We start from the raw sequence: 11387 nt of genomic DNA on the forward strand, positions 1-11387 counted from the left end.
TAGGCTCATGTCGTTGTATTTGCTGAAGGGTTGGCCCTTTAGGAGACGTGATGCTTACCACTCCCTCTCAAGTCCGAGCCCCAGTGTCTCCCCACAACGATCTCCAAAGCCTCTACCTGCTCTCTCCGGTGCCCACCCTCCCATCACATTCTCCACACAGCTGCCAGAGCCATCTTTTTATTTTGGCTGTACCATGAGGCTTGTGGGATCTCAGTTCCCCGACCAGGGATTGAACCCTGGCCACAGCAGTGAAAGCCCAGAATCCTCAAATGAAAAGGAAAATGAAACCATGCTCCCTCCACAGCTGAAAATTCTCTAACAGCACTTGATATCATTTTATGAACATAAATGAATAAACAAAGCCCAGGGATCAGCAAAGATGTTCTGGAATGGACCACAAAGTAAGTATTTCAGGCTTTGTCCATTATGGTGTCTGCTGTGCTGTTGTCCCCCAAAAGATGGGCTGCGCTAGAGTGAAGCAAGCCAGTTATCCAGTGAAACAAAGTTAAAGGAGATGGTCACTCTCAAGGCTGTGAAAGCAGCCACAGAAACACATAAAGAACTGGCATGGGGCTCCCCTGGTGGCGCAGTGGTTGGGGGTCCACCTGCCGATGCAGGGGACACGGGTTCGTGCCCCGGTCCGGGAGGATCCCACGTGCCGCGGAGCGGCTGGGCCCGTGAGCCATGGCCGCTGGGCCTGTGCGTCCGGAGCCTGTGTCCGCAACGGGAGAGGCCACATCAGTGAGAGGTCCGCATACAGCAAAAACAAAAAAGAACTGGCATGGCCATGTTCCATGAAAACCATATTTGGCCCCCAGGCTGCATGCACCAGGTTCTCAGGTCAGAGTCTGCATTTGCTCATCCTCTTCCTGGAATCCTCTTTCTCAGATTTTTGCATAGATGGCTCCAAGTGCTAGCTGACTCAGTAAACAGATTAAATGTATATTTGGAAAATCAGCGAAGAAAGAGCTCTAAAAATGAGAAAATATTTTGGAATGAATTTGATTTTAGATATTTCCCCCAAAGTATTCAAGTAGTTCTTACAGGGGTGAGGGAAGCAGAACTTCATTGACATTCTTTGCACTTACTTTAAGCCTTGATTGGCTTTTTATATTTTTAGTTGCCTGGGGGGGGCGGGGGCTGGGAAGGGGGGAGGCCACCCTAATCTTGTCGTGTTTAAAGCCTCTAAAGTCTCAGTGTGCCCCTGCTGCCTCCTTTTGGTCACTGTGGCCTCAGGTCAAGTGTTGCCTTCTCAGGGAAGGTTTCTCCAACCAGTGACTTGCTGGTGCCTCTTCACCACCTATTACGTTCTGCTGTTGTGTTTTCTCACAGCACATAATCACTGTCTGCAATTATTGTGCTTTTTTTCCTTTAATTAATTTATTTTATTTATTTATTATTTTTGCCTGTGTTGGGTCTTTGCTGCTGCACACGGGCTTTTCTCTGATTGTGGCGAGTGGGGGCTACTCCTTGCTGCGGTGCGCAGGCTTCTCAGTATGATGGCTTCTCTTCTTGTGGAGCACGGGCTCTAGGAGCACGGGTTCAGTAGTTGTGGCTTGTGGGCTCTAGAGCGCAGGCTCAGTAGTTGTGGCACATGGGCTTAGGTGCTCCGCGGCATGTGGGATCTTCCCGGACTAGGGCTTGAACCCGTGTCCCCTGCATTGGCAGGCGGATTCCCAACCACTGTGCCACCAGGGAAGCCCCTATTGTGCTTTTTTATGTGCGTCCTTGTTGATTGTCTGTTTCCCTTTCGCATGTGGGCCTCAGAAGCCCAGGAATCCTGTCTGCCTTGTTTACTCTGCATCCTGCACCTAGTACAGTGTCTGGCACCTGGAAGGCATGCAAGAAAATATTTGTTGACTGACTCAGTGACTGAATGAAAGAGCTCAAAGCGTTTTACGTATGAGGTCTGATCCTAGTTGAAATTCTCTGCTTGTCCATCATAGAACCTTAAAAGTGACTTGGAACCCAGCTTGGATAACCGAATCAGCTTTAGCTAATGGACTTAAATCAATTTAGGCAAAAGCCAATCTGTCAACAGAAGAATTTGGACCAAATGAGATTTGGTAGAACATTTTGCTACTATATCATGGAAAGATTTCTCAGTTCTTTATCTTTTATCCATTTGGTCTGTTTTTCCAAAATGTTTGCTTTTTACTTTCTACTTCTTAGATTTTAATGAACTTTTGGCTTATTGTCTAGGGAAACATAATTTAAACATCCAACAATAAAAATTTTATTGAGAAAACCAGATTTCCTTGAGTTCTGTGCATGAATATAGAAACAGTTAAATATGCAGTGCATATATAACAGTTAAATATTGAGTGTATGGTGAACATCTGACTTGTGTCAGGCATTGTTTTGGGCACTAGGATTGCTGTGGTGAACCCATTCTGCCTTCAGACTCCTGGGAGGAATAGATGTAAAACAGATTCAAACCAAAAAAAAGTCAAGTTTTGATAGGCACTAAAAAGGAAATAAACAGGGAGCTGAGATGGGCGATGCCTCCTCTTGTTCGGGTGATAAGAAAGGCCTTATGGAAGAAGTAACATGGAGGAAATGATGAGAAGCTGCCTTTATGGAGGGTAGGGAAAAGTGAATTGCAAGGTGAAAATACCACATTATGCAGCGTTACTAAGGTAGGAAAGAGAGCTTGGCTTATTTCAAGAACAACAAAAAAAAGGGGTGTGACTGGATCACGGTGGGTAAAGAAGATGAGGCACAATGAACTCGTCGCTGGGGCTTCCTGGGCCACAGTAATGAGTTTGGATTTTAAGTGCAGGGGTTTCACAAAGCAGAGTGATGCCAGCTTATTTAAGCCTAAGGAAGATTGCTCTGGCTTCCATGTAGAGAACAGATTGATGTGGGGCAAGTGTAAAAGTGGAGAGCCCTGAGAGAAGGCTGTTGCAGTAATCCACTCGGGAGATGATGGCAATCTGGAATGGTTGTGGCAGTGAGACTGGGAAGGAGGAGAAGTTGGAGGTACAACTTGGCAGTCGAATTGAGAGGCGTTGTTGGTGAGTCCAATGTAGGAACTGAGAGTAGGCATATCAGTCAGTGTCCAGCTGGGAGAACAGAAATCATTCCAGGTATTTCAAGTGGAGGGAATTTGACCTAAGGAATCAGTTACAAAAGTGTGGGATAGGTTGGAGGAACCAAAAGGAGAGGATGTAGTGACCTAGAGATAAGTATCTTCAAGAAGTCTTGGACCACTCCTAAGGCTGGAGATAAAATAGAGAAGTGCTGATGTTTTCAGAGCCCAGGAGTACCTGGCATCTGACACCGCGGGAAGCTGCAGATGCTGTCGGCACTGGCCACTGCCCCAACCGTGGATGCTGTTGCTGGAGCTGCTGAAGGCCACTGCCACAGCCACTGTCAGAAACTTGCTTTTAAAGGGGGGTGTCTCTCCCTCCCTCATTTTATCCAGTTTCCCACCAGTGCTTCGTACTGGCAGCATTTAACTCGGCCGGCTGGCAAGGGAGTCTGGGAGATGCAGTTCACAGGATCCCAGCCACCTCCAACAGAGCAGCACACAGAATGGCAGGGCCTGTACTTAGCACGAGCAAGCCAACGGCCAGCGCATGGAAGAACTAAAGGTTTGTTTTAAGTAGGAAAAACAATCTATATTTTATAAAAAAGTATGTATTATATTTCTTTTTTTTTTTTAACAAAAGCAATATGTGCCCGTTAGAAAATACAGGAGGGACTTCTCTGATGACTCAGTGGTTAAGAATCCACCTGCCACTGCAGGGGACATGGGTTCGAGCCCTGGTCCGGGAAGATCCCACATGCTGTGGAGAAACTAAGCCCGTGTGCCGCAACTACTGAGCCTGCACTGTAGAGCCCGTAAGCCACAACTACTGAGCCCACGTGCCACAGCTACTGAAGCCCGCATGCCTAGAACCTGTGCTCCGCAACAAGAGAAGCCACTGCAATGAGAAGCCCACACACCGCAATGAAGAGTAACCCCCGCTCTCCGCAACTAAAGACCGCACACAGCAACGGAGACCCAGTGCAGCCATTAAATAAATAAATAAATAAATAAATAAATAAGGAAAACAATACAACGTAAAAACTTCCATATTCCCACCTACCCAAAAACAATCATTAATAACATCTTGATCTCAATCTCTCTCAAAAAGGGACTCTAACTCTACATTCAGTTTTGTAACCCACTGCACTAAATGTTTGCAATCAAACATTCGCTGGACGTTTACTTCGTTACAACTAGCTCCCAGGGTTGAATATTTATGTTCTATAAACATTTTCAGATTATAAATGTAAAAAAGGAATTATTGCCTGAAGACAAATTTGCAGTTTAAGAAAACAGTTCATGAAGAATACAGTCGTAAACTCTAATTTGAATATTAGGAGATTATTTGCTTAGGTAGAAAGAGAAAATAATTCTTTTAAATATAAGGCAGAATGTCAGGTCTTTCTTTAGACTGTTCATTTCCTTTTTTTGGGAAGAAGAAAACAGTAGAATTTCAGAGCTGGAAATGGAGACGAGCTTTAGCTACAGAATACACTAGAACTCTCCTGCTGCGCATCTGCCTGGTCTCCATAGAGTCAGACTTCTTGAGGAAGCTGGTCCTCTGAAGTGTGCAGAAGGGGTGACACGGAGACAAGGTGGCTTTAAGAGTGGGTGGTAGGGCTTCCCTGGTGGCGCACTGGTTGGGAGTCCGCTTGCCGATGCGGGGGATGCGGGTTCGTGCCCCGGTCCGGGAGGATCCCACGTGCCGCGGAGCGGCTGGGCCCGTGAGCCATGGCCGCTGAACCTGCGCGTCCGGAGCCTGTGCTCCGCAATGGGGGAGGCCACAACAGTGAGAGGCCCGCGTACAGCAAAAAAAAAAAAAAAAAAAAAGAGTGGGTGCTAATTATTATGGCTACAGGGTGACCATGTCTCTGGTGTTATCTGTTAGAATCCTTTTGACAACTAGTAGCAGAAAACCGTGACTTAAATTGGCTTTAAAAATGAGGAAATGCATTATCTCACATAACTGGAAGTCCAGAGGTAGAACAGGCTACCGGAATAGTAAGATGAGCCGCTCAGTGATGTCACCAAGGTCCCAAGTTCTTGCCACACTCTGTTCTGCCTTCCTCCTGAGACTGGCTCCCTTCAGGGTGACTAGATGGCTGCCAGAGGCCACAGAGCTGCCTGCCCTTCTCCATGTTCAGCAAGAAAATTAGACCCTTCCCTTCAATACAAATTCTTTTCAAGCAGACCAGTGGTTCCCAGTACTGCTGCACATTAAAGTCACCAGGAGTGCTGTATCATTTATTTATTTATTGTGATTATTTCATTTGTACTTTATTATTTCATTTGTACTTTATTATTTATTAATTGATGATGATGATATATTATTTATTTGCTATTTTATTTTTTTAACTGCAATACCTAGGCCTTTTCTCTAGAAATATTAGTCTGGGGTAGGGCCCAGCTGGAGGTCATGTTTAGAAGCTCCCAGCTGATTTTCATGTACAGCCAGGGCAGAGAACCACTGGTTTAGGATGGTTTAGGTCACCTGCCCACCCCTAGACTAACAGTCACCAGGGAGGGTAATGCCATGAACTGATTGGCTTAGAAAAGTGGACCTCCAAGTGTGACACCCCCCACTGCCCCCGGCCCCAGTCTCGACCAGCAGAAACAGCTCCCAGGACCCCGTCAGAGATGTAGATTCTCGGGCCTCACCCAGGACTATGGACTCAGAAACTCCAGGGGTGGGACCCAGAAGTTTGTGTTTTAACAAGCTTGCCATGTGATTCTGATGGATACTAATGTTTGAGACCCACGGCCTGAGATCAGTCAGGCTCCTCTCTGGAGCTTGGGAGGAGATAAATAGGAGAACAAAATCGAGGTCTGTTAGAACGGTGAACCCCAGGACCCCGAGCCTTTTAACATTCCCTCCTCCCGCCGACAGACCAGAACAGGGCGGGGGATCCGCCACCTGAACCCCCAGACGCCTAGCTGTACAGAGAGGCCTCCCACCTGTGCCACCAAGCCTTAGCCACAGCAACAGGCTTCGCAGTGGGCCAAGCTAAGGTGGGAAGAAAGCACGTGCTGTAGGTATCCCTTCCTTCCTACCCTGGGGAACCTGAAGTTCCTGTAGGTGCTAAAGGGCTGAAAAGACAGGCCTGGTATACACTCTCCTGAAAACCCTTTGAACTAATTTCAACTACTGTACAATTTCAACAGGATCCTGGGGGGGGGAAGAAGGCCATTCAGTAAAAACAAAAGAAATCTGAACGCGATAAGGACTTTAGTTAACGATAATGTCACAATATTGGTTCATAAATTGTGACGAGTGTAACCATATTAATATCTGATGTCAATAGGGGAAACTGGGTATGCGGCACATGGGGACTATGTATAAATCTTCACAACTTTCCTGTAAATCTAAAACTATTCTAAAATAAGGTTATTTTAAATACAGCCTATTAAGATGTGAAATTCTAATGAATGAAAACACCTTTGGAAAAAGCTTTATAAAATTAAGCAAAAAGAGTTCTTTAAAATATTCCATATTAATCTAAATTTGACACTGTTGTATTTTTATGATCGGTACCATGTTTTTAGCCGGAGAGAATGCTTTTTAGACGTTTGCAGCTTAAACAAAAGTTGAATTGGAAAATACTAATGAATATTCCTGATATGTCATACTTCCTAGGACCTGCACACAGCAGAATTATCAAAGAGCAATTGAGAGAGGCTTAAACTTGTTCATATGCTTAGAAATAATTAAGAACCAATCAAGTCCCATTCTTTGCCATCCCCTTAGACTTGGAAAGGAGTAGGATGGCTGGACTCCACAGGGAATGGGACATAATCCCATGCCTCTCTCTCTCAACCCAATTCATAGCAGTGAGCGCAAGCATAAGTTCCCTCAGGCACTCTCCTCTTGTTTCACCAGCTCCATTTAAATGAAATGGACATCTTGTGTCCTGAGGGGTGAGTCTGGCAATGGAATCCGGTGGATTGAGGTGTGGCTCATTACTGACTACTACTCTCAACAGACTGTACGTCACTGAATTTATGTGGGATTCCTGGAAACACTGCGCCATAATTGGAACGGAGCAAGGAGCAAATCCTAATTTGTAGCTTGGAAGGTTCCTACCAATGTAGTCAACTAAATAGTTCGTGGTAAATTTTGCTTATTGTCCTTCTACACTAAGTATCAGTAAGGAAACCAAGAGTTAAAATTGTCATTGCAGGTGAACGTGCTATAATTAAGGGTTATAATAAAAAAGAGTACTTAAGGGCAAAAACGTTGCTATGTCAAGCAAGTGGCTCAAAATGATCCCCACCCCACCCCCAATCTTATCTCATTTGGAATCTCTTAGATTTTGTCCAGCATTGTCCTACTCTCTCACTGTGTGAACTTGGACAAGTTCCTTAGCCTCTCTACTCCTCATTTTTGTCATCTTCACAATAGTGAAAATAATAATTCCTTGGTAGTGTTAGAAGAATTCATAGAAATAGTGTTTGTAATACTTTTAGCACAGTGCCTGGAATATATGGTGTTAAAAAAAGTGTTTGATAAATCAAAAAATAAGATCATCCTTGCCCACACTAAAGCCATTCAATGTAATGATAAACCTCTTGATAATATGGCATGGCAAAAAACAGAAAAGGATACTCAGATGCCAGCTTGGAGGGAGGGAAACTCTGGCACAGAAAGATGTTGAAGGGGTGAAAGAAATGTAGGTGGTTTTCATCGGAAATAAAAAAGGATGTGATGTGATGGAACTCTCCCAAATTACCAGTAAAAATGTAAAATGGTGCAGCTGCTGTGTAAAACAGTGTGGCAGTTCCTCAAAAAATTAAATGTAAAATTACTATATGACCCACTCCTAGGTATATACCCAAGAGAATTGAAAGCAGGCACTCAGGTACTTACACATACATGCTCTTAACAGCATTACTCACAATAACCAAAAGGTGGAAACAACCCAAATGTCCATCGGCTTATGATGGATAGATAAATGTCATATATCCATGCAATGGAATATTAGCCATAAAAAGGAATGATACATGCTACAACATGAATGGACCTGGAAAACATTATACTAAGTGAAATAAGCCAGACATGCAAGGTTACATATCCTATGACTCCACTTATAGGGAATATCCAGAAAAGGTGAATCCACTGATACTAAAAGCAGATTGGTGGTTGCCAGGGGCTGGGGAAGTGGGGAGTAACTGCTTACTGGATACAGGGTTTTCTTTGGGAATGGTGAAAATGTTTCGGAACTGGAGAGAGGTGGTGGTTGCACAATATTGTGAATGTACTAAATGCCACTGAATTGCACACTACTTTTGGTGAATCTTACCTCATCCAAAACAAAAACACAAAAACCCCCATACATACATAAACAGGACAAGAGCTGAATGCTCTCTTGTTGTGGTTGAGAACACAAAAGCATTCCAGGCTTCCCCTTCCACTGACCAGAGATTCCTTTCTTAGGGAAGTTACCTAATGTCCAGCCCCTCTGGGCCCTGGTTTCCTCATCAGTAGGAAAATGAAGTTGGACCACCAGGATCCCTCCCGATTCAAATTCCAAGGCAAAGAAATTCAGCTTCCTTCTTTTACCCTCTCTCATCCACATGCTTGAAAAATAAAAATGACTGCATCTGTACTGCAGATATACATTGGAAGGCAATTTATTGAAATTAATTTACAGGGAAATTAATTTTAGTTATTAACAGGAAAAGTATTTTAATAGTTATTGTGATAATGATGCAAATGAACGGGCAAGTAACTAGAACAAATGCACTTGAACCATTAGCTTGGTGTTTGCCACTCTGATGTTCAGACGCCTCTGAGCCCGTGCATGGCTCCAGCCTGTCTGCACCCCTCGGTGTAATCACACACTGTGCTTTTTGCCAGTCACTGGATCTAAGGCTGCTCTGCCAGATGCAGTGCTGGCAGCCCCGGGTTGATTAGGAGGCCCTTGATTGATTAAAGGGTGTCCTTGCCAAGTAGGCAAGAACCAGTCCCTGGTTCTTCTAAGGGATGGTTCTTACTTAGAATACCTTTCTAAGCTGCCCAGGCTTTGCAACCAGAGTAATCTAGAACAATTGAAAGATTGCAGTCACTAAAACTTGCTCACAGACTATGGCTCTGGTGACACCTGAACTAATTGTAACTTTATTCTAAAATTGTGGCAATATTATTTGAATAGCGAGCCAAATTTACCAGTCCTGGGATTTAAAGTCCTGGGTCCACATGTTCATTCTGGGAGGTGGGGATGTAATTTTGTGTATTTTATTGACCACTACCTCCTCCACCTTCTACTGCGGATTTCTGGTCCTCTGTAAATCCCCTTATTATTCCTAGGAGTGTCAGAACCTTCACAAAATTTTCAGCCAGCTATCAAGTCTGTCATTTCCCCCCTTTTAAATTCAAGGATATCTACTTCTGAGGTCTACAACAAACCCCGAAGCTGCAAAAAACACAAGCCACTGCCTACCAGGGCCCACATTCAGGCGGCCTCGGACGGCTCTTCTCCTGCCCCTGAAGGAGATCACTGGATGGGGCAAGGTATTGTGGCTATGCACGGTTCCAGCACAAGTCGGGGAAGGGCCTTCCTCTCTTTTGGTATTGCAGCTCCATTTTACTCCTTGCAGCAAACGAACAGTCCCCAGGTTTCGAACCCAGTCCCCAGTCCCTGAACATCCACCATGGCTGGATAGGGAGGCAAAGCCAGGAGACAAGTATCCTACAGAATGCCTGACTGCCCCCTTCACTGGCCCCTGAGGTTTTGCTCTGAGCCAGTGAGCCAGGATGCTCTGCCTGACACTCTCCCAGTGACTTCTCTCTGGGGAGGCTCCCCCCACCTCCTTTCATGCAAATAGACCCTTGGGCAGGCTTCGTACAAGCCCAGACATGCCCCAATCCCACGTGGAGGTTGCCATGGCTCAGGGTCAGACACCCGGTTCCTGGTACCTATTTATTAGGCACTTACTATGTGCTACGTGCTGGGGGTCCAAGGATGACGGGCTTCTGTCATCCAGGAGCTGCTGTGGGAATTTAGATGGCAGCTCCTCGATGCTGACCAATCAAGCCGTTACCCCAGTTGGTGCACCTCCTGCCGAAAGGTCATACCAAGGGTGCCCACTATCACCATCTCGGCAGAGGACCTCTTCCCTGTATAACTAGGAGTTTCACCAAGGTTCCCATGGACCACTTCTTCAGGTTCTTACTTGATGACCATGCGCCTCTGTCTGCTTCTTTCCATCAGTAGCAGCAGCGTGCCTTTCCTGTTCTGCTCTTTGTTCTTGACCCAGACTTCACTCCATTTCTCCTTTCATATTTCTCCTCTCAGATGAAGAAAAGAGAGGACTATGGGCAGGAGAATAAACGTGTAAACGCTGTAGGGGATTGTGTACAAAATGATACCTGAAAAACCTGTACATTCTCCTTCTTCTTCTTCACAAATGTTAATTGTACTTTTATCTTTTACTCAGTTTATTTAAACTAAAACACAGAGACAGCTCACCCATTTTTTTGTTGTTCAACTTCATATAAGCCCTAATGCATTGTAACTTACAACTTAATGTGAGAACTGTACATTCTTTTGTTCAACCTACATGAAGAGCCCAAGTGCAAACTGATGTAAAATTTAAAATGGCTTTGCACGCAATTTATGAATCTTTTTCTCTGGAGTCTGTTCTCTGGTGTTCGGTAGGAAAGGGAATTTAAAAAAAATTCATTAAGCAATCAGCTTACCTTTGGATAAGTAAAAAGTCTTGTGGGACATACCTGTGTTAGCTGTTACATGAGAATGTGGTGAATTTTGAAGGCAGACCTTCAGAACATCATATTTTAGTAGGAAACTTGAAAGATAAGTGGATGAAAACATTCAGCAAAGAAAAATACAGTATTTTTAGGATTCAGTGAGATATGACCCAGTATTTCTTCATTGTACGCACCCCCCTTCATTGAGCTCATGGGGCCTTGAAGATAGTAGGGGTCAGGGAGATGCTTGTTAATTTTATTTAAAATTGGATTCCTCCCAGTCTCTCAGTGTCTTTGCACCTCCCGACCTGGGTCAAACAGCAGAGGAAAGGGGAATAAGGTACCAGGTAAAGCTAAAACGAGATCATTGCTAAAATATTTGTTTGTTCTTGGGTTTATTATTTTATTCAAAAGCCTGGGAGGTGACCAGCCTAGAATGTGGCAGTAAACTGTGCTGTTAATCCATTTGCATTTTCGGAGTTGGGATACAGGTTTTCAAGTTTGTTATGGGATTTTATGCAAAACAATATGCAAATCGATGGCATTCTAAAAATGCCGTCTGTTCTCCAGCCCCTCTCCTGGTCACAAACAAGGGAGGCTGGCGCCGGGCTCGCCGGGCTCCTTGGGCAAGGGGTAAACCCTGCTGGG

The sequence above is a fragment of the Pseudorca crassidens genome, chromosome 1, assembly GCF_039906515.1.
Source record: "Pseudorca crassidens isolate mPseCra1 chromosome 1, mPseCra1.hap1, whole genome shotgun sequence".
Taxonomy (NCBI): domain Eukaryota; kingdom Metazoa; phylum Chordata; class Mammalia; order Artiodactyla; family Delphinidae; genus Pseudorca; species Pseudorca crassidens.